Consider the following 23,410-nt stretch of genomic DNA (forward strand, 5'->3'; position numbering starts at 1 on the left):
TAGTCAAGGTTTAATTTTTAAAAAATGTAGAAATAATATAAATACAAACTTTTCATCTAGGAAAGCATTTACTTTCTTAAATAAATGATGATGCTCTCAGTGTGACAATAATTAAGGCTGGAGACACAGCACTCTTGTCTTTTTCACAGCCAACATAGATTTGATCCTTGGAACAACATAACTCAGTCAGGAATTATCCCTAGATGTAGGGCCAGGAGTTAGCTCTAAATACAGCACAATGTGGCCTAAAATCCAATAAATAATATATATTCCATTCAAGGCAAGTATTCCTATTCCAGTGTGTTTACCTTTGGACTTGTGAAAAAATAATTAATAGATGAAATTTTATGAAAATATATTAAATTCTACTTTCTGGGGATGGAGGGCTCTATATAAGTCTATTAGCCCTAATTCTTCTAATTTTTCATTTAGAGCTCTTATTTCTTTACTATTTTTCTGTTTGGAGGATCTGTCCAGTGGTGATAGTGGAGTATTGAGGTCCCCTACTATTATCACAATTCCCTTCATGTGTTTCTCCAGGTTTGTCAGTAGTTGCCTCACATATTTTGGTGATTTTACATTAGGTGCATAGATATTGACCAGGGTTAGCACTTCTTGATCTAATGTTCCCCTGATCAGTAAGTAGTGCCCCTCTTTGTCTCTGATCACTTTCTTGAGGTTGAATACAATTTGGTCTGATATAAGAATGGCTGTCCCTGCTCTTTTTTGTTTTCCATTGGCCTGAATAATTACTTTCCATCCTTTAATTCTAAGCCTGTGCTTATCCTGTAACTGTAGGTGTGTTTCTTGCAGACACAGAAGTCCGGTTTATTTTTCCTAACCCAGTTCTCTACTATGTGTCTTTTAATTGGAGAGTTTAGTCCATTAACATTTAGGGAAATTATTGATAAAGAGGACTGTTGTGCAGTTGTATTGTGTGGCGTGGTTGTTGTTACAATCGGGGGTTTGGATTGTGTAATTCGTCTCTGAGTAAGTCACTTAGGATCGGCTTAGTTTGCACAAATAGTTCAAGTTCGTTCATATTTGTGAATGTTTTTAGTCTGCCCTCCCATATGAATGATAGTTTTGCTGGGTATTGGACCCTGGGTTGGAAATTTCTTTCACTCAGTCATTTAAATACGTCATTCCACTGTCTTCTTGCTTGAATTATTTCAAATGGGAGATCTGGTTTGATTCTTATGTCCTTTCCTTTGTACTTGAGGTTTTTTTTCTCCCTTATTGCTTTCAGGAGTTCCTCTTTCTCTTTGTTTTTCGCCATTTGGATTATTATGTGTCTTGGTGTGAGTTTATTAGGGTCTATTTTATTAGGGACTCTCTTGACTTCTTGGATTTGTCCTAAATTGTCTTTCCAGAGGGTGGGAATGTTCTCTGTTATTATCTCCCTGACTACTTGTTCTTCCCCCTTCCCTATTTCTTCCCCTTCTGGTATACCCACAATTCTTAGATTGTTTCTTTTGTCCTTGTTCATTAGATATTGAATTTTTCCTTCCAGTGCTTTGCCTTTTATTTCTTTGTTGGTTTTGTCTTTCTCTTTCTTTTTTGCACTTGAGTATGATTTGATTTCAGAACCGAGATTATTGTGTGGTGCCTGTCTTTATTGCTGTGGTGTTTATCGGTTATTTAATTCGATATTTTTTTTATTTTTATTTTTTTTTGTATTGTTGTGGTATTTTAATTACTTTTTTCACATCCTCTCTCAAACTGAAGTTGGAAGCCTCTAGACAGGATTTTGCCTATTTTCAGCATATTTGATTTTTGATTGAGAAGAGGACATATTAGGTGATGGGTATTCCCCTGATTCAATGTGAATATGTACCCAAAATACTACAGTGAAAGATATGTAAGCCATTATGAAAAAAAATTGTGTTTTTAATCAGAAATTTTCTTTGACTTACATGTATTATTATTATATCAATTATATTATATGTTATGTTATGTCACTATATTATGTTATATTAGTTTACCTCATTATGTTAATCAATTTTGTCCTTTAAATGAATTCTTACTTTAAAAAAACAAAAAAAAAACAACTTTAGTTTGCTCTGAAGAAAAAAAAATAAAATAAATAACAGATAAGATAAGGCCTCCCAAATCTTACCACAGGCTGTGTTCTTTACACTGGCTGTATAGAAAGAGGAGGTACAGTAAAGGCACCCCATATACACCTCAACACAGGCCCCTTGCCGGGTATGTATTGTGAATTGGGGGACAAAAAAAAAAAAAAAAGAAAATATATTAAATTGACTGAACTTCTCTGGATCTCAGATGCCAGCACCCTTCTGCCTCTCTACTCTGCTGTCCTGCATTTTCAGCCTGATTTCACCCTTGGTGCAGCTCATCAGCCAGCCTGCCTTTCTGTGAACTTTCCGGGGAGTCTGGCTTCCCTTGAGGCTTCCGTGGAGGTGAGTTGACACGCCCAGAAAGGGAGAAGCCAGAGGAGCACGGTTGCTCCGCTCCCCTTCGCAACGGTGCACAGCATTTAGCCGATGAATACAATCACAACACGTAGAAAAACACGCAGTACTAGTGTGACAATGGGGAAACAACACGGGCCAGTGCTAGACATAGAGAATGAAGATGGCAACTCTGATGACTTGAACATGACCAACCACCTAGTCAGTCTCTCAGATAAGGAGTTTAGAGTTGCAATATGGAACATGTTCAAAGAACTCAAACAAAGTATAGAAGAGAAAACTAAAAAAAATCAGGAGAATATGAAGATAGAAATGAGAAAACTCCAAACAGAAATTTCAGATCAAATAACAGGTCTGAGAAACTCAGTAGATGAATTGAAGAAAAACATGTTTGAGATTTCCCACAGGTTAACAGCAGCTGAGGATAGAATCAGTACACTGGAAGATGAGATACATAACAATTACATACAGCAGAAGAAATTGGAAAAAAGCCTCAAAGCAAATGATCAAACAATGGAAAAATTACTCAAAGAATGGGAACAGATGAAAATAGAAGTCTATGATAAGCTCAACAGAAACAACTTAAGAATCATTGGAGTCCCAGAGACTCAGGAAGAAAATCTCCAGGAAGAATCAACAGTCAAGAACATCATTAAAGAGAAACTACCAGAGATAATGAATACATGTGATCAAATCCTGCATGCCCGAAGAGTGCCAACTAAAAGAGACCCCAGAAAAAACACCCCAAGACACATCCTAGTCACTATGACGAATCCCATAGATAGAGACAAAATTTTGAAAGCAGCAAGATCGAAAAGAGAAATTACATTCAAGGGAACATCCTTGAGATTTACTGCAGACCTGTCACCAGAAACACTCAAGGCCAGAAGGCAGTGGTGGGACATAGTGACAAAACTCAATGAAATAAATGCTTCGCCTAGAATACTGCACCCAGCAAAACTCACTTTCAGGTTTGAAGGAACAATACATAGTTTCACAGACAAACAACAGCTCAAAAACTTCACAGACTCAAAACCATTCTTAAAAGAAAAACTGAACGGCATACTTTAAGACAAGGCTTACCAACAGACACACCAAACTTTAATATAAAGATGGCACTAACTCCCAGGACAATTCTTTCTCTCAATGTCAATGGACTAAATGCACCAGTTAAGAGACACAGAGTGGCTAAATGGATCAAAAAACTCAATCCAACCTTCTGCTGCCTACAAGAAACGCACCTGAATAGTCAGAACAAACATAGACTCAAAATAAAAGGCTGGAGGAAAATCATCCAAGCAAACAACACCCAAAAAAAAGCAGGAGTGGCCATATTAATATCAGATGATGCAAACTTTATACTTAGGAAAGTTGTAAGTGACAAAGATGGACATTTTGTATTAATCAAGGGATATGTACAGCAGGAAGAAATCACCCTCCTAAACATATATGCACCGAATGAGGGGCCAGCAAAATATTTAATACAACTGTTGACAAATCTGAAAAATAATATCAATAACAACACAATAATTGTGGGAGACCTCAACATGGCATTGTCAACACTAGACAGGTCAACCAGACTGAAACCCAACAAGAATATACTAGACCTGAGGAGAGAAATGGGAGAAAGAGGCCTAGTAGATATATACAGGACACTCCACCCCCAGAAGCCTGGATACACATTTTTCTCTAATGTACATGGGACATTCTCTAGGATAGACTACATGTTAGCACACAAAACATACCTCCATAATATCAAGAGGATAGAAATTTTGCAGGCTGCCTTTGCTGACCACAAAGCCCTGAAATTATATATAAACTACAAAGGGACACAGAAGAAAAATTTTAACACCTGGAAGTTAAATAGCCTCATACTGAATAATCAGTGGGTCCAAGATGAAATCAAAGAGGAAATCAAAACCTTCCTGAAAACAAATGACAATGGAGACACAAATTATCAGAACCTATGGGACACAGCAAAAGCAGTACTGAGAGGAAAATTTATAGCTTTGCAAGCACACATCAGGAAAGAAGAAGGGGCATACCTGAATAGCTTAATGACGCAGCTCATAGAATTAGAAAGTGCTCAACAAAAGGATCCAAAAATAGGGAGGCAGAAGGAAATAACAAAGCTGAGAGCAGAAATCAATGAAGTGGAAACCAGAAAAACCATCCAAAAGATCAACAAAAGCAGAAGTTGGTTCTTTGAAAAAATAAACAAGATTGATAGACCACTGGCAAAACTAACAAAGAAAGAAAGAGAGAGAAACTTGATAACTCGTATTAGGAATGAAAAAGGAGAGATCACTACTGATATGGTAGAGATTCAAAGGGTAATCAGAAACTACTTTGAGAAACTCTATGCCACTAAAAATGAAAACCTGGAAGAAATGGATAAATTTTTGGAATCTTATAATCTTCCACGATTGAATGAAGAGGATGTAGCATATCTAAACACACCCATTACTATTGAGGAAATTAAGAAAGTAATCAAATGTCTGCCCAAAAACAAAAGCCCAGGCCCAGATGGATTTACTAATGAATTCTTTCAAACCTTTCAAGAGGAACTACTACCAATCCTGGCAAGACTCTTTCATGAAATTGAAAAAACAGGAAAACTTCCAAATAGCTTTTATGAAGCCAACATTACCTTGATACCTAAACCAGACAGAGATGCTACGAAAAAAGAAAATTACAGACCAATATCGCTGATGAATGCAGATGCAAAGATCTTCAACAAAATCCTGGCAAATAGGATTCAATGCCTCATTAAGAAGATCATCCACTACGATCAAGTAGGTTTCATTCCAGGAATGCAAGGCTGGTTTAACATCCGAAATCTATCAACATAATACACAACATCAACAGCAAGAAAAATAAAAATCACATGATCATATCAATCGACGCAGAGAAAGCATTTGACAAGGTCCAACACCCATTCTTGATCAAACTCTCAGCAAGATGGGAATGGAAGGAACCTTTCTCAATATAGTTAAGGCCATCTACCACAAGCCAGAGGCAAATATTGTCCTCAATGGAGAAAAACTGAAAGCCTTTCCTCTAAATTCTGGCACAAGACAAGGCTGTCCTCTCTCACCACTCCTATTCAACATAGCACTGGAAGTACTCGCTATAGCGATTAGGCAAGAAAAGGATATCAAGGGAATCCAGATAGGAAAGGAAGAAGTCAAGCTCTCACTGTTTGCAGATGACATGATACTCTACTTAGAAAACCCCAAAGACTCTACCAAAAAGCTTCTAGAAACAATAGACTCATATAGCAAGGTGGCAGGCTACAAAATTAACACACAAAAATCAATGGCCTTTCTATACACCAATACTAATAAGGAAGAAATGGACATTAAGAAAACAACTCCATTCACTATAGTGTCACACAAACTCAAATATCTTGGAATCAACTTGACTAAAAATGTGAAGGATCTATACAAGAAAAACTATAAAACTCTGCTCCAAGAAATAAGAGAGGACACGCGGAAATGGAAGCACATACCCTGCTCATGGATTGGCAGGATTAACATCATTAAAATGGCAATACTCCCCAAAGCACTGTACAGATTTAATGCGATCTCCCTAAAGATACCCATGACATTCTTCAAAGAAGTGGACCAGGCACTTTTGAAATTTATTTGGAACAATAAAATATATTAAATTAACAATTCAGTCTCAAGTAACAAGACTCATTTAGGAAAAAGTTTGAAAATCAATCTTACATTTATTAAAAAAAAAAGTAAAATTACTGTAGCCGACAGAATGATAGTACAATAGGTATGACATTTGCCTTGCACTTGTCTAAATCACATTCGATTCCCTACACGCCAGATGATACCCTGACCTCTTTAAGAGTGATTCCTTATTTTGGCAGGGGTCACAACCAGTGGCGTTCAAGGGTTACTCCTGGCTCTGCTCTCAGAAATTGCCTCTGGCAGGCTCAGGGAACCATATGGGAGGCCAGGAATCAAAGCAGAGTCCATCAGGCAGTTGGACACATGCAAGGCAAACTCCTACTGCTGTGCTATTGCTCAGACCTGAGGAGGAGTGATTTCTGGTGCAAACCTAGGAGTAATTCCTGAGCACAATCAGTTGTGCTTCAAAATAATAACTACTAGTGGTCAAATAGTTTCTTTACTTTAGTAAATAAAAATAAAATTCAATACAGTTAGAATTTCTAAGTCAGTAAGAAGAAAACCCTTCTTTTTTTCTTTATATGAGAGGTCATCAACATTTCAAAATTTTAGGTTCGGTGAGCTATGTAGATAGCTGAAAAGGCTAATCTGTTTGGCTTTTCAACACAAACCCCCTGCCAAAAATCCCATCAGTTTCAAGATCAATAAATAGCCCATTTGTGATTAAATAAGAGATAGCAAAACCAGAAAATTATAACTTAATAAAAAAGATAGGTGTAATTTTTGCCCATGTGTACTTTAAATATGGTAGTAATATGGAAATTAGAAAATACATAAAAACTAAAAAATAACAGTAATATAACAAATTAATAGAAATACCTTCTGCTTAAATTATGAACAACATTCATATTTGTGACCTATTTAGAAAGAAATAGGTTTTCTTTCAGTTTTTAGAACTAGGAAGAAACAGGGTGGGCAAGCATAAAAGGAGTAGATTCTATATAGATAATTTAATTTACATTTTATGCCTGCTATAAAAAAGCTGAGAAACACCTTTATAATTTATGCTGGATATGAATCCTTACAAAAGTCTGACATTCCTGTATCTGAGTTTATATACCTTCCCCATCTGTAACTCTCAAATTCAAAAACCATGTTAATGCTTAACAAAATGGATGGCTTGGCAGATTTATCTGGGAGGGAACCTGGAGAATTACCTGCTTTAGAAAGGTAATTTAAAACTAAATCTTCCTCTAAAACTGAGTGCCCCTTTGGGTTTATAGATTTTATTAGAGGAGAGTTATACATATTGAAAGTATTCCCCTTAGTTTCCCAACAGCAGGGAAGACTAAGGCCCAAACCCAAAAGGATAAGACTTAGACAAGAATGAGCATATGGCTCTCAAAGTTTTAATCACTGAGAAAGGAAAATATAGTTGCAGCTAGTGGATAAACAACTGTTTTGTAAAATCCTTAGATCAGTTTAAACTTGACTTTAAGATCACTTGGTTAAAAAGATCCAAAACTTAAAAAAAAATTAGTTTTGAATATTAAATTTATTCAAAAAGAGGTGATATTAACAGGAAGATTTCAAGCAATGAAAGAATGTGATGCATGTGCTCCAGCGTTAGCACAGCGGTAGGGCATTTGTCTTACACACAGCTGACTCACACAGATCTGGGTTTTATACCTGGCGTCCATATGGTCCTCCAAGCCAGGAGCAATTTCTGAGCTCATAGCCAGGAGTGACTCATGAGAATCACAGGGTGTGACTAAAAAACAAACCAAAGAATAAAATAATAAAGAATATGGTGCGACATTCTTCTATAAAGAGGGTTATTGAAGAAATTCATAATTATTGAGTATAATTAAGTGACAGGAACTCAAATACCAAGGGAAAATGTTTAGCACAGTGGTTGATAATGGTAATTAAGAATTTTAAACTATAAGTAAAGATACTGGAGTTATAGTACAGTATGTAGGATATATTTTTTCTGGAACATTGATGACTTGGGCTCAATTCCTGTCACTTCATATAACTCTTTGAGCCCTTCAGGAGTGATTCCTGAACTCAGAGCCAAGAGTAAGACCTGAACACTGCTGGCAAGCCAACAAAATAAAAAAATGTATGAAAACTTTTTTACATAATTTCTATTTATGATTTATATTATAATAGAACTTTCATGCTAAAATAAGTTCTGCATTTTTTCCAATTTCAAAATAAAACTGAGGTTTCTATTTAAAGAAGGGAATATCACAAAATGTTCTTTGTAGAAGTAAAATGTTTCCAGGGGAGTGTTCTTATGTATGTATAGATATATATGCATAAAGTATATATAGTTTTATATATAAATATATATAACTAAAACCCAATTACAAACATGCTTGCAATCATGGTGCTAAATAAAAATATTTATTTATTTATTTTGGTGTTTGGTCACAACCGGTGGTGCTCAGAGTTTAATCCTGGCTCTGCGATCAGAAGTTGCTCTTGGAAGGCTTGGGTGAGCTTAGGGGATCCTGAGAATTGAACCATTGTCCATCCTGAATCAGCTGCAAGCAAGGAACATGTCCCACCACTGTGCTATCTCTCCAACTCCATAAATAAACATACTTATATAAAAAAGTTCCAGTTTTCATAATGTTCTACTTTGTTAGACTATATATTTAAAGGTTCAATAATTACTCAGACTCCAGATGTGCTGGTATATTTAAAATATAAGCTTAAGGGTGTTTGATAGATCTTTGTCTAGTAGAAAAAAAGAAAGACAGTCTTGTCAAAAAAAGTTAAGAAAAGGTTCCAAAGCAATAACACAATGGTAAAGCATTTGCCTTACACACAGATGACTAGGGACAGACCCTGTTTCCATCCTGGCATCCACAAGGTCTCCTGCCAGGAGCCTGCCAAGAGCAATTTCTGAGCACAGAGCAAGGTGTAACCCCTGAGAACCAAAGGGTGTGGTTTCATCCACCCCAAACAGTTAGGAATATTTATTCTTAACTATATAAGTCTAACTTTGTTTAAAGTTGAAAACATTTCTTAAATATTTACTATTGTATTTGGTCATGCTTTTACTGTACAATTTATTCCCTTCTTTCCTTCTGTCCTCTTTTCTCTCTATACTTCTTCATTTCTTCTCTCTCATTTACCACCTTATTTATCAAGTGTGTTTTAAGATTTTTTTTAATATATCAAGAACCAGATAAATAAAGCTTGAATTTGGTAATTTTATAGATTATAAAATTTGAAGTTAAAATATGAATACCAAGATCTGTACCAAAATTCTGAATGACTTACACACTTAAGTATTAACCACAAATCAAAAGAAATTAGTTATGCCAGGCACAATCTCCCTTTATACTTTATTAAAATTTGTATTAAATGTAGCACATTGCTATATATCAAAACAATATATGGCAATGATAATCACAAGAAAAGTTTACGCAGTAGATGGAGAAGGTATGAATACAGTTCTTAATATAGTCTTTAGTAGAGAAATCTTATTAAGAAATGACACACACAATACACAAATGCATGTACACACTTTTCCAACTGTGTTGTATTAGATTTATGTTACTATTACAGCAAATGACTTAATGTTACTATCTCAAAACAATGCTATTTTATACACATGCTACTTTGCATTCAATGTAAATATAAAGGACTGTAGTAATTTGTGTGATTTTCTAGAACCTAGATGCTACACACATTCCCTATATTTTGGCCTCCTTTATCTATTTTAAGTTCATCAACTTTGTATTTCCATTTGCCTTCTACAACAGAAATCTCTCTTTTTTTCTCCATTATTTTTCCATTTTTGTGGAACTTGCAATTTCATTACACTCCTCTGAATAACGTCACATGCCTCCCTTAATTCCATCTGCATTTAAAATTAATGCTTACTATGTATAGGTCCTGGAAATTAGGATATAAATATCACTGATTTCCAAAACTATAGAAATGCAATGGAAATTTAAAATTAGAGAGACTATACATATAACATACAAAATAAAAATAAAGAGGATGTTAATATAAGTTGGTGTAGCAATAGGTAGTTATGCTACGGTTGGCTTTTTTATGTTTTTATGAAAATAAGTTTTTGTAAAATTACAAAATTTTTCTATGATCCTCCTATAATTTTGTAAGTTCAGACCTATTCCCTATGAAAGGAAAAAATCAGTTAAGAGAAAAGATGAATCATTAAGAATGTGCTTAATAGCAGACAGTTCATTACATAGTTAGAAGATACCAACTTGTATACTGAGAACAAACATCTTGCACGCATTTTCATGAAAAAGAAAGAAAGAAATAGAAAGAAAAAAAGAAAGAAAGAAAGAAAGAAAGGGAAAGAAAGAAAAAGAAAAGAAAGAAAGAAAGAAAGAAAGAAAGAAAGAAAGAAAGAAAGAAAGAAAGAAAGAGAAAGAACAAAAGAAAAAGAAAGAAAGAAACAAAGAAAGGAAGAAAGGAAGAAAGAAGAGAAAGAAGAAAGAAAGAAAGAAAGAAAGAAAGAAAGAAAGAAAGAAAGAAAGAAAGAAAGAAAGAAAGAAGAAATAAAGAAAGTGAAGAAGGAAGGCAGTAATGAAGGAAAGAAAGAAAAAGACAGAAAGAAAGAAGGAAGGAAAGAGAGAAAGAAAAAGAGAAAAGAGAAGGAAGGAAGGAAAGAAGAATGAAGGAGGAAGGAAAGAAAGGAAAAGAAAGAAAGAAAAAGGAAAGAAAGCAAAGAAGGAAGGCAATAATGAAGAAAAGAAAGAAAAAGACAGAAAGAAAGAAATGAAAGAAAGAAGGAAAGAAAGAGAGAGAAAGAAAAAAGAGAAAAGAGAAGGAAGGAAGTAAAGAAGAATGAAGGAGGAAGGAAAGAAAGGAAAAGAAAGAAATGAAAGAAAGGAAGGAAGGAAGGAAGGAAGGAAGGGAAGAAGGAAGGCAGGAATGAAGAAAGGAAGGAGGAAAGGGAAGAAGGAAGGCAGGAATGAAGGAAAGAAAGAAAAAGACAGAAAAAAAGAAATGAAAGAAAGAAGGAAAGAGGGAAAAAAGAGAAAAGGGAAGGAAGGAAGGAAAGAAGAATTTAGGAGGAAGGAAAGAAAGGAAAAGAAAGCAATGAAAAAAGAAAGACAGAAAGATGAAAGAAAGAAGAAACAAAGAAAGAAAGAAAGGAAAGAAAAAGGAAGGAAGAAAGGAAGAAAGAAAAAGGAAAGAAGAAAGAAAGAAGGAAGGAAAGAAAGAAAGAAAAAAATAAATAAATAAAGTGGAAGAAAGGAAGAAAGAAAGAAGAAAGAAAGAAAAAGAAAGAAAGAAAGAAAAGAAGATGAAGGAAGGAAAGAAAGAAGAATGAAGTAGGAAGGGAAGAAAGAAAAAGAAAGAAAGAAATGAAAGAGGAAAGAAAGAAAGAAGGAAAGAAAGAGAAAGAAAGGAAGGAAGGAAGGAAGGAAAGATGAATGAAGGAGGAAGGAAAGAAATGAAAGGAAGAGAGAAAGAGAAAGAAGAAAGAAAGCAAAGAAGGAAGGCAGGAATGAAGGAAGGAAAGAAAAAGACAGAAAGAAAGAAATGAAAGAAAGAAGGAAGGAAGGAAAGAAAAAGAAAGGTAAAAGAGAAGGAAGGAAGGAAGGAAAGAAAGGAAAAGAAAGAAATGAAAGAGAGAAAGAGAAAGAAAAAGAGAAAGAAAGAGAAAGAAAGAAGAAAGAAAGAAAAAAGAAAGCAAAGAAGGAAGGCAGTAATGAAGAAAAGAAAGAAAAAGACAGAAAGAAAGAAATGAAAGAAAAAAGGAAGGAAAGAGAGAGAAAGAAAGAAAAAAGAGAACAGAGAAGGAAGGAAGTAAAGGGAAATGGAGGAAGGTAAGAAAGGAAAAGAAAGAAATGAAAGAAAGAAAAAGAGAGAGAAAGAAAAAAGAGAGAAAGATAAAGAAAGGAAGGAAGGAAGGAAGGAAGGAAGGGAAGAAGGAAGGCAGGAATGAAGGAAAGAAAGAAAAAGACAGAAAGAAAGAAATGAAAGAAAGAAGGAAAGAGAGAAAGAAAAAAGAGAAAAGAGAAGGAAGGAAGGAAAGAAGAATGAAGGAGGAAGGAAAGAAAGGAAAAGAAAGCAATGAAAAAAGAAAGACAGAAAGACGAATGAAAGAAAGAAAGAAGAACGAAAGAAAGAAACAAAGAAACAAAGAGAGAAAAAAAGAAGAAAGAGAGAAAAAAAGAAGAAAGAAAGAAAGAAAGAAAGAAAGGAAGAGAGAAAGAGAGAAAGAAAGAGAGAAAGAAGAAAAGAAAGAAAGAGAGAAAGAAGAAAGAGAAAGAAAGAAAGGAAGAGAGAAAGAGAGAAAGAGAGAAAGAAGAAAAGAAAGAAAGAGAGAAAGAAGAAAGAGAAAGAAAGAAAGAAAGAAAGAAAGAAAGAAAGAAAGAAAAGAAAAGAAAAGAAAGAAAAGAATGAAAGAAAAGAAAGGAAAAGAAGAGAATAGGCTGCAGTCTGAGAAATGCCAGGGTGGTCAGTAAATTTCTTTGGCTAGGGTACCTGCAACCTAAACAAAGACTTGATGAGGCTTTCACATTACTTTCTTGAAAACAATATTCTCAAAGGAAGATCTAATAAATTTTTTTTGCTTGTATTATTGTTACTATACTTCTATTCTTACCACAGTAGCTCAACAGAGATAGGAGTGAGAAAATCATAGCAATAGGTTGGAGGCTGGCTCCAGGTCTTCTTCTTTTTTTTTTTTTATCTTATTTAACCAACTTTATTACATACATGATTGTATTTGGATTTCAGTCATGTAAAGAACACCACCATCACCATAATTTTTTTACATTAAAAAGTTCATTCCTGAGGCCTGAGAGATAGCACTGCTGCATTTGCCTTGCAAGCAGCCAACCTGGGACCTAAGGTGGTTGGTTCGAATCATGGTGTCCCATATGGTCCCCCTTGCCTGCCAGGAGCTATTTCTGAGCAGATAGCCAGGAGTAACCCCTGAGCACCGCTGGTTGTGGCCCCCAAACAAAACAAAACAACAAAACAACAACAAAAAGTTCCTTCCCAGAAAAACGTTTTGGCTTTTGGACTTGAATTTAGCACTTAATTTCTAGTAAATTATCTGGTATCACTTCTAGGTATCTTTTCACGGTGTGGAATTTAAAATTTTCATCTAAGTTTATTCCATTTGAGTTTATTTATTTTGATGTTGTTGTTGTTACAGAAAGATTTAAGTGAGTATATTTCCCTTTTATAGGGGAAATAGGCATTAAATATTTTCCCTTAAGTCTGGAATATACCAATCCTGATACATTTATTTCTTTACAAATTTGCTCAGGGATGATTTTGGTGGTACTTAAGGGATCATATACGATTCCAAGGATTGAACTGGGTATTCTGCAATTGGTTACATGCAATTCTCCATGGCTAAAAAATCTGTTTAAAGAAGGCCATATTTTCCTGTTTTTTTTTTCTATATAATTGTCATGTAAAAAAAGCTTGGTAATTGATGTATCTTTATCCTCAATTGTTGATCTACCTTCAGTAATAAATTATAGAAGTGTGTGGGTTTTTTTTTTTTACCTCAAATGCACCAACAATATAATATGACATTGTTCCTTTTCGTGTAGGCACACTAAAATGGGAAAATCTTATGTATAGAAACAAGTTATTACCTACTAGGGATAAGAACCCATAAATTTTATAATACAGGTGCACCTCCCACCCTAGACATTTGTTATGGGGACTTGACTTAGACCTCATGTCATAGGACATCAATGATTTAACCCCAATCCCAGATCCTAACCTTAGAATTGGCACAGTTCCCTGCAACGGCACTAGGAATACTCCTTCAGGGGGAGACCCTAATACAACTCTGGCACCAACTTGCTCCAGTACAGGTCCATATGCCATCTTGGTGATGATGAAAAAGGAACAACTTGATGAAGTTGCCCTACCTCATCACCTAACAATGAAATGAAATGAAAGTGAAGACACTACATTCTAGGATTTGTGCAAAAGTCACTAATTACTGAAGACTGACTACAACAACAGGCACTGAGCACAATTTGTCCCTGGGTTGAAGCATGTAGGAAATCTGGGTTAGGTTCCTGTACCACACAGTCTTCTAAGTATGACTTAATGTAGTCCTCCCCAAAAAAACTAAAATAAGAAAGAATGAGAAGCAAAATAAGGAAAGTCTGACAGCTCTTGAATAGAGTAATGATATGAAAGAGTCCTCAGAATTTGAAATTGCAAAATTTCCTAAGACAAATTGGAAAAATCTAAGGTACATAGAAAATAAAGCAGTAGTTTCAATCCAGCTGTGTGGTTGATACTCTTGAATATATGACTTATGCATAAGTATAAGGATAATAATTCTGTTCAAAATATATTTCTCTCTACTTACAGTGGAACATAGATTTGTATTAATTAGGCTTTCCTTAACATTTCAGTCATTAAGTAAGCATGAGACTGATTGCCTGAGTGATTTCAAAGCAGGGTAAACTCCCAGGACAGCTATAATAAAACCTTTTAGCCACAACAGAATCAGAACAGCACCAAACTACAGAGATACAGGAAGATGATCACTCTACTATAGTGGTTGTAAAGTTAGATTGACTTTAAATATAAAGCAATGTTGTGTATCACATTAAGTTGGAAACAGTGCAGGAGAAGAAACCGCTTTGGGATCAGAAAATGTGGGTTAATGTCAAATACCATCATAATTCTTCTAGAATTAGTTTATTTAACTATGGTTTGTTGCATATAATGAAGTGTTTTTGGTTAATAATCAGTACTACAGGGTGTTGTAAGATCATATGCAATCATATTTGAGAAACCAGAAAAGAAAAATATTTTGGATCCAGAAAAAAGATTTATAATATTTGAATGATTTATATGTTGAAAAGATTGTGTGACAAGGGCCACTTGTTAACACTTTACTTTTTCATACTTGTGGTAATGGTGAATCTATGAGATTCAATAAGTCAATAATATTGACAGTTTATTGCAAACCGGTCATGTTTTGCTCTATACCCTTCTACCACTTTGATCAAACACTATTAAGTGATTGATAAAACAAGATAGGAATTCATTGAGATATTTATAGGATATTAATCAAATGTTTTCATTGAAAAAATACTTCTTTATGAAACTAAGATAGTCATTCAAGAAGAACCATGCCAATATATTAGAAACATATTCTTATTTCAACAGGTTCTCTGTTGATGGGGGCATATCAGTTCAATCTTAAAATCTATTCAATATCTATCATTATGAAATATAACATTCTTGGGTAAGTAGACACTAAAACACAGCTCAGCTGTTTTTCTCTGTGCTGTTGAAAATTATCTTGGTAGAATGCAAAGCCTCTTTAACTTGTAAAATATATCATAATACTTTGCTTTGAATAATGTGCAAGTTAATGTCCCTCCCATTCCAATCATAACAATTCCTCAGCCAACTGTAAAAGATCCTTAATGATTATTTTCTGTGCTTAATGCCTTTTTTCATCTGTGGTTAGACAAGTGTAGCTGCACTGACTTGCCTATGCACTATCATTTATTTTAGAGATTCTTGGGGAGTTAAAAATAAAAGACATTTAGAAAAAATGTTGAAAGATAAATGTATATATGACCATGGTACTAATCAATAAATTAAAAAGTGCAATATAATAAAATTTCTCATTCAAAAGGGCTTATCTCATAAAACAAGCTTCTCTACATTTTTACTAGATATAAAATTGCACTATTAACAAGAAATTCAATGTCTTAATATATTCATTTTAGACTTTTACTTTTCTGCTTATACATTTATTGTAAAATTTCAACACAAAAATATCACAACATTTTTTTAGTGATTTTTTAAATTTCCTAAGTGATTTTGATATCTGGCCTTCTATAGTACTTTAAAATAATTTTAGTATGATAATTACACAATAGTTCACGTCATTCTAAATGTCTAATAAAGTTTTTTTAACATGAAAATATCATCCAAAAGACTTTAGGCTAGCCATACCACCTTATAATCCTACATTTTCTGTGAACATTCTTGTCACTTAGTAACACATAGAAGTTTTCCTATAAAAACTCTTCAAAACAGGCTATATTTAACTTAGACTTATACTAATATCCTCTTCTGCTTTATAGTTGCTTTCCCTTCTATGTCTATTTTCCAATAAACCTATTTTAAAAACTAAATAAAAGATTCTAACATGTGTTTTAATGCAAGATAGAAAGTGCAGAAGTCAAAAGCACAGGATTGTGAAATAACTATTAAGCAAGATGAAAAGTCCTAATTTTTTCTTCTATGATTTAGATTTTCATTGCATTTCTTTTCAAAATATCTTTCTTTTAAATAATGAAAAGTATAATTTATTTCCACTAAAGAACAAGTCATCAATATGGTTTTCAGTCTACTCTTGATGAGTCGAACCCTTCCCTGTTCCATTATCAATATACACAGAAGGCCTTAGTTTCTGTAATGACTGTATGAAATGCATTCCTATGGCATAGTTGGAACCAACAGGATACTTTTTGTAGACCTCTTCAAGCACATATCTGAGTGATAGTTCTATAGGTTCAATATTTACTTTGCATATAGTAGGTTCAGATTCAATCCTTGACATGGATTCCCATGGTTCCCAAAAAACGGAGCTGGGAGTAGCCATAGAGTACCATTAGTTGACTACCCAATCCCTAAATAATGCAATATATCATAAAGACACACTTTTAAATATATTCTTCCTAAGTATTAATACTTCTAATTTTAAATAATAATGTCTATGCTATTTTATTATCATATTTCAGATAATTATGTGAGATTTATTTAGTTTCAAATTTTTGTTCCAGATCACTTAGCACATAAGTAAGGTTCCAAATCTTTTTATCTTTTCCTATTGCTCATTCTTGGAAAGCAGCCATTTATCTGGCTCCCTTTTGATCTTATTCCAGTCTTTGTTGACCTGCAATTTACTTTTGCTTTCCTTTCTCTAAAGATATACTTATTGGAGGTGTTTTGTTTTACATGTCTATCTCTTGTCCTGTCATAAATCTGAGTATATAATAATCATTCATTGAAAGTTTTGTTTTTATTGGGGTGGGGTTTGGCCACTTACAGTGGCTCAGGAGTTACTTCTGGCTCTGCACTCAGAAATTACTCCTGGCAGGCTCGAACCATTTGGGATGCTGGAGATCAAAACTAGGTCAACTAAATGCAAAGCACCCTCCTCACCAGGCCATTGGTCTGGACCAACTAAAATATTTTTTAAGAAAAATGAACACATGAAAGAAGATAATAGTCAGATAATATTTTTAAAACCTTAGTTGGGAACCAAATAATTTCAATATGTTTTATACCAAGTGAACTACCTCTGAGAATTATAAGAAAGAAATCACATTATTTTGTGAATTTACTTGATTTGTATTCATGCAATTGCATTTGCAAATGAGTTTACAGTAAAAGATAAAGAAAATAAATAATCTCATCTCTCAACTTCATCTAACATCCACGGAGGGTTGAAATACCCTCATTGATGTAATTGTAAAATGGCTTAAAATTCAAACATTAATTCAAATACACATATGCCTTCTACCATGTATAGTATATAGTGTGCATTCATGTGCGCATAGTTTTAATATCTCTCTGTTCTCTATGAGGAATATGACAAATAAATTGCTTTTTAGATGTTATAACAAAATTATAATAAGCTGTCATATTTATAGCTTTATTTTTTACTTTATCATTTTAACAGCTGTTATGCAGAGTGTTTTTTAATGACTTCCTTTTTGATTTGGAATTTAGTGAAAAAAAGTTAAATCTATGATTGGAAAAGAGCAATTTTATTTGTGAAAATATATTTATCTTCTCATATCTTAAGGCCGCTCAGGATATGACTATTGCAAAATGAAATGCTATGCTTTATAATGAGTGAGCTATTATATAATGAAAGACTCCATGCTAACTTTAAATCTATGAAAAATTCAGAGCACTGGTCAGAAAAAAATCAGGTTAATGTATTCAACCTGTAGAAGTATATCATCCTTTCTGTGTGGGTTCTATCAATTTTCTTCTGAGAGGTGACACTAGCTGCTCACTGAATAGCTTTTTTCTTATTTATAAATTCTCCAAGAATTTTTAAAGCTAGCAACCAATACAGACATATACTATGGCTTCTGTAAGTTACAATTCTAGTCACTTTGTGTATTGTTAACATAATATGGCAAAATAACAACAAAAAAACCTTTTATTTTTCTTTTTATTTAATTTTCTTTATTTAAGAAGCATGGTTATAAAAATATTTGTACCTGGATTTCAGCCATCCAATGTACACTATCCTTTACCAGTGTAACTTTCCCACCACCAATGTTTCCCATTTTCCTCATCCTCTACCCCTGCCCATCTTTGGGTCAGAGTGTCTATTTCTCTTTCATTATCATGCCATAATAGATAATGCAAGTATTTTGCAGATATTTCTCTAACTTTACTCACCACTCTTTGTGGTGAGCTTCATATCTTGGGTTGATCCTTACGGCTCTATCGTATTTCTATTGTTTCTGTATAATATTGCCATATTTTCTTTAAATTTTCTAAGTTTCAAAGATGAGTGAGATATAGACTGTTTCTATCTCTTCCTCTAACTCATTTCACTCAGTGATAGTCTCTATGTCCATTCATATATAGGCAAATCATATGGCTTCGTTTTTTTAATAGCTGCATAATATTCCATGCTGATAACCAAAGTTTCTTTAGCCACTCATCTGTTGTTGGGCACCTGGAATTTTTTCATAATCTGGCTATTGTATGTAGCACTGCAGTGAACATAGGAATCCAGAGGGCATTTTTGTACTGTATTTTTGTGTTCCTAGGGTATATCCCTAGAAGTGGTGTTGCTGGATCATATGGGAGCTCAATTTCCAGATTTTTGAAAAATCTCCATATTGTTTTCTATAAAGGCTGGACTAGATAACATTACTACCTGTAGTGAATGAGAGTTCCTTTCTCTACTCATCCATTCCAGCAATGGTCTTTATTTTTGTCATATGTGCCAGTCTCTGTGGCATGAGATGATATCATTGTTGTTTTGTGATCATTTCCCTGATGATTAGTGAGGTGGAAGATTTTTTCATTTTCTTTTTAGCCATCTGTATTTCTTTTTTGAGGAAATGTTTGTTCATTTCTTCTCCCCATTTTTTGATGGGATTAGATTTTATTTTCTCGTTATGTTTTGTCAGTACCTTGTATATCTTAGTTATTATCTCCTTATCAGTTTTAATATAATCCCTCTAAGGATACCCATAACATTTTTCAAAGAATTGCATCGAAAACTCCTGAAAATCATTTTGAAAAATAAATGCACACAAATAGCTCAAGTAACCCTTAGAAAAAAAAGAATATGGAAGACATCACCTTCCCTAATATTAAATTGCAACACACACACACACACACAAAAGAAAAATAGTCATTAAAATAGTATGGTATTGGAATACCAAAGACAGACTCTCAGATCAATGGAATATACATGAGTATTTAAAGAATGTTTCTCAGAAGTATAATTAATTAATTTTGGATAAAAGGGCAAGAAACATAAAACGAAGTAAATAAAGCCTCTTCCACAAGTGCTGTTGGGACAACTGGTCAGCCACGTCAAAAAAGTAAACTTGGCCCTCCATCTAACACCATACACAAAGATGAAATCCAAATCCAAAGACCTTGCTATCAGCCCTAGAACCATAAGGTATATAGAACAGCACATAGCTAAAACATTCCATGACATTGAGACTAAAGTTTTTGCATCTTCAAGCTTTTGCATCTTGTTTGCCTCCAAACAAGTGGAGGCAGAGATAAACAAATGGGACTACATTAAACTGAGAAGCTTCTGCACCTCAAAGAAAACAGTGAAGAGGATACAAAGGCCATTCACGGAATGAAAGACTATTCACTCACTAATCATCAGATAAGGGCCTAATATCGATCTTTCTGAAGAGTTTTTCAAGCTTTATTGAGGACGACTCGTTTTTTGTTTGTATGTTTGTTTTTTGGGTCACATCCAATGGTGCTCAGGGGTTATTCCTGGCTCTGAGCTCAGAAATCGCTCATGACATGTATAAGGGATCATGTGGGATGCCAGAATCTGAACTCAAATTGGTGGCATGCAAGGCAAGCAAGTACCCTATCTGCTGTTTTGCAGCTTTGGCCTCAAGAGGACATTTTCTTAGTGATTGGCATTCCTCTAAGCACTTCTGGCTTACTACTGTTGATTTTCTTTTATTATATCACCATTTTTTGGATTTAATCAGATTTCTCTAAATGTATATTAATAAGGATCCTTACATCAAATTCATGTTCAGTTACAGGTCAGTGGTTACGGAATGTTACATCACTAATATTTTAAATTTGGGGATGTGGCTAGGCCATATTCAGCAGTGTTCAGGGGTTATTCCTGACTCTGTATTCAGGAATTACTCCTGGAAGTGTTTGGAGGCAATATGGTATCAGATATTTGAACCTGATTAGCCAAACAAGGCAAGTGTCCCACCTTTCTCCAGTCCATATAACTTTTATTTTTTTTTTTTTAAATTCTTGTACATCTGTGTGGGACAACTAGCCAAAAGGCCTCCTCTGCTGACGGTATGCTTCAAGGGCAGAAAAACCCTGAATCTCTTAAGCCACGGGTATTCCCTTTCTTCCCCAATACTTACTGTGCCTATGCAAAAAAAAAAAAAAAGTTGGGAAACCCCAAACCCTGCCACTCTAGCACTCCCTCTTTTTCTTTTTCACTCTTGTGGTTATTATTTGGTGACATTTTTTGCTGGATGAATTTTTTTTTTGGTAGTTGCTACCAAATTTTTTCTTTTTCTTTTTTTCTTATCCTTTTTGTCTCCAACAGAATCACATAACTTGAATCATTCAGCCTCATACATTGAGGGGTGAAAAGGATGATACCAGGACCAGTCATATGAACATGTAGTGGAAATAAAAAATGATCAGACTTGAACACCAAACCCAAAGTCAATGACAACAGAATAGATACCAATCTACAACAAGCTGTAAAGTAGAGACCAGTTACACTAGTATTCTGGGCTGTAATAGAGGGAGGAGATATGGGATGCATGCAGGGAACAGGGGTGAAGGGAGGACAACACTGGTGGTGGGAGTGCCCCTCATTCATTGTCACTGTGCACCGTCAATATTAATGTGAAAGTTTTGTAATGCACTTTGGTCAAACAAATATTTATTAAAAAATTCTTGTACTTTCTATATTATATATTGATAAAAAATTATATATAATGTATATACATATATAAATGCCTATGTCATATTTAGATGGAAATTATAACATACTAAAAAGTGATTAATGCCATATTTCTCATATATTTGTTTACTACAATCCATGCTAAGATATTTGCTTTAAAAATTCAATGACAAATTATTTCTAATGGAGAAAATTATTTCTTTTAGAAATGAGTTTAGGTTTCTGACTTTGAGAGCCTACTTAGATTGATCAATTAAGTAAGTATAAATTCAATTTTAGTAAATAAATAGTCAAAATTCAAATTCAAAGTTTACTGAGTTCAATCTTCATATTCACTGTTTCTACTATATTAGATAAGACATGTGAAGACATTATAGTGTCAAATACAAAATAGATAATTATTGATGACTATATTTTATAATTTTTTAAATTTTAATAAATTGTACTTAGAGTACAATTTTTTTCAAAGAATAGTATTATTCAGAAATGTTTTCTTATTGTTAAGATAGAAGTATTTGATTGACCAATGTGAGGGGAAAATTTTTTCTGGGGCAATATATAGCTCATATTAGCAAAGTATATGTTTAAAATATATATATTTAAAGTACTAGTGTTGTTTATTTCTGTATATCATAAAAACTAATAATAGTTAGTGTTACAGATAATTGATCAAGTGAAAGTGAGCATTAAAAACAAAGACAAAAGACTAAAAATTATGTATAAAAGCTAAGATAATAAGAAAATGATGATTGAAATACAAATTGTAACCATATGGATCACTGAACCAAATTCATGAATAATGCAAAAACTAGACAGGATGATGATAGGAGAAGTTTTGTAATACTATTTGAGGCAGAGATTAAAATAATACCTGAATAAATTATTCGTTTGTGGTTATTTTTATTTCTGTACATTATGTAATGTGCTTTTTCCAAATTTCTTTGTTTTTGAAATTTGTCCTAAGGTTCAATTATTCGCACCTTTAACATATCCCCAAACACCCTAAAATTAAGGGGTCTCAAACTCAATTTACCTGGGGGCCGTAGGAGGCAAAGTCGGGGTGATCCTTGAGTGCAAAGTCAGTAGTAAGCCTTGAACATTGGGGGGTGTGACCCAAACAACTAAAACAAAACAAAACAAAAAAGATTCCTCTAGGGTAGGGCCACAAAATGTTGTGCGGAGGGCCGTTTTCTACTGAAAAACTATCAAGGTTTTCTCTTGCTTTTTATCATACTTAAACTTACAAATGTTGCTTCAGCAAAACTTACTGTATATTTACTGCCCTTTAATTGGATATTAATTCTTTCTTATATATAGTTTCAACAACTTTCAATCAAGCTTCTTTTTTTGTTTGTTTGTTTGTTTTTGTTTTTTTTGGGCCACACCCGTTTGATGCTCAGGGGTTACTCCTGGCTACGGGCTCAGAAATTGCCCCTGCTTGGTGGGACCATATGGGACTCCGGGGGATCGAACCTCGGTCCTTCCTTGGTTAGCGCTTGCAAGGCAGACACCTTACTCTAGCGCCACCTTGCCGGCCCCATCAATGAAGCTTCTAATTTGATTGTATTTAGGAGAAAAAGTTATTTTTTCAGGAAGTGTTATTTAGAATGGGAATATCCAAGCAGCAGATATAGTTGAATATCTGCTATTTAAGTCAAGCAAATGAACATTTTCTTATAATCAGAAACAACTGCTGTGGGCAACCACCTGAATCTCAAATTAATTTTTATCTCATCTAACTAGAGAATCATTGATTGATAGAGTATTATTTTTTTTCCTGTAGCTAACTTTTGCTCCCCATCTAGTTCTCCCCACTACAATCCACCCCCTCCCATTCTCAACTCCCTCTTTGCAATCACTCCTGTGATTCTAGACTTCACTGTATGTTCCAATATGTTTTTCTTATATCAGTGAATGATAAAAGGTCCACTCTTGTCACACATTGCTCCGTACTTTGGCTCATTTTCTATTCTCTTTTGCCGGTCTCTCCTTATAGCTGGTAATTTATCTCTAGGTTCTGTTCTCATCTATTCCAATAGTAATTTTTAAAGAAGTCTAGCCTTTCATTGTTTAATTATATTAAACTTTTAAAATATAAATTAAATATGTAGAAATAGTAGTAGATTATCCAG

General features: G+C 34.0%; 1 non-coding gene across 1 annotated transcript; it reads left to right on the plus strand.

Annotated features, from left to right (window-relative positions):
* The first annotated feature begins 2,102 nt into the window (after positions 1 to 2,102).
* On the plus strand, positions 2,103 to 2,235 carry LOC126031935 (small nucleolar RNA SNORA51). Its single transcript, XR_007503746.1, has one exon. It is a non-coding gene; the product is annotated as a small nucleolar RNA SNORA51 (small nucleolar RNA).
* The last annotated feature ends 21,175 nt before the right edge of the window (positions 2,236 to 23,410 follow it).

The sequence above is a fragment of the Suncus etruscus genome, chromosome 1 (genome assembly GCF_024139225.1).
Source record: "Suncus etruscus isolate mSunEtr1 chromosome 1, mSunEtr1.pri.cur, whole genome shotgun sequence".
NCBI classification, from domain to species: Eukaryota; Metazoa; Chordata; class Mammalia; order Eulipotyphla; family Soricidae; genus Suncus; species Suncus etruscus.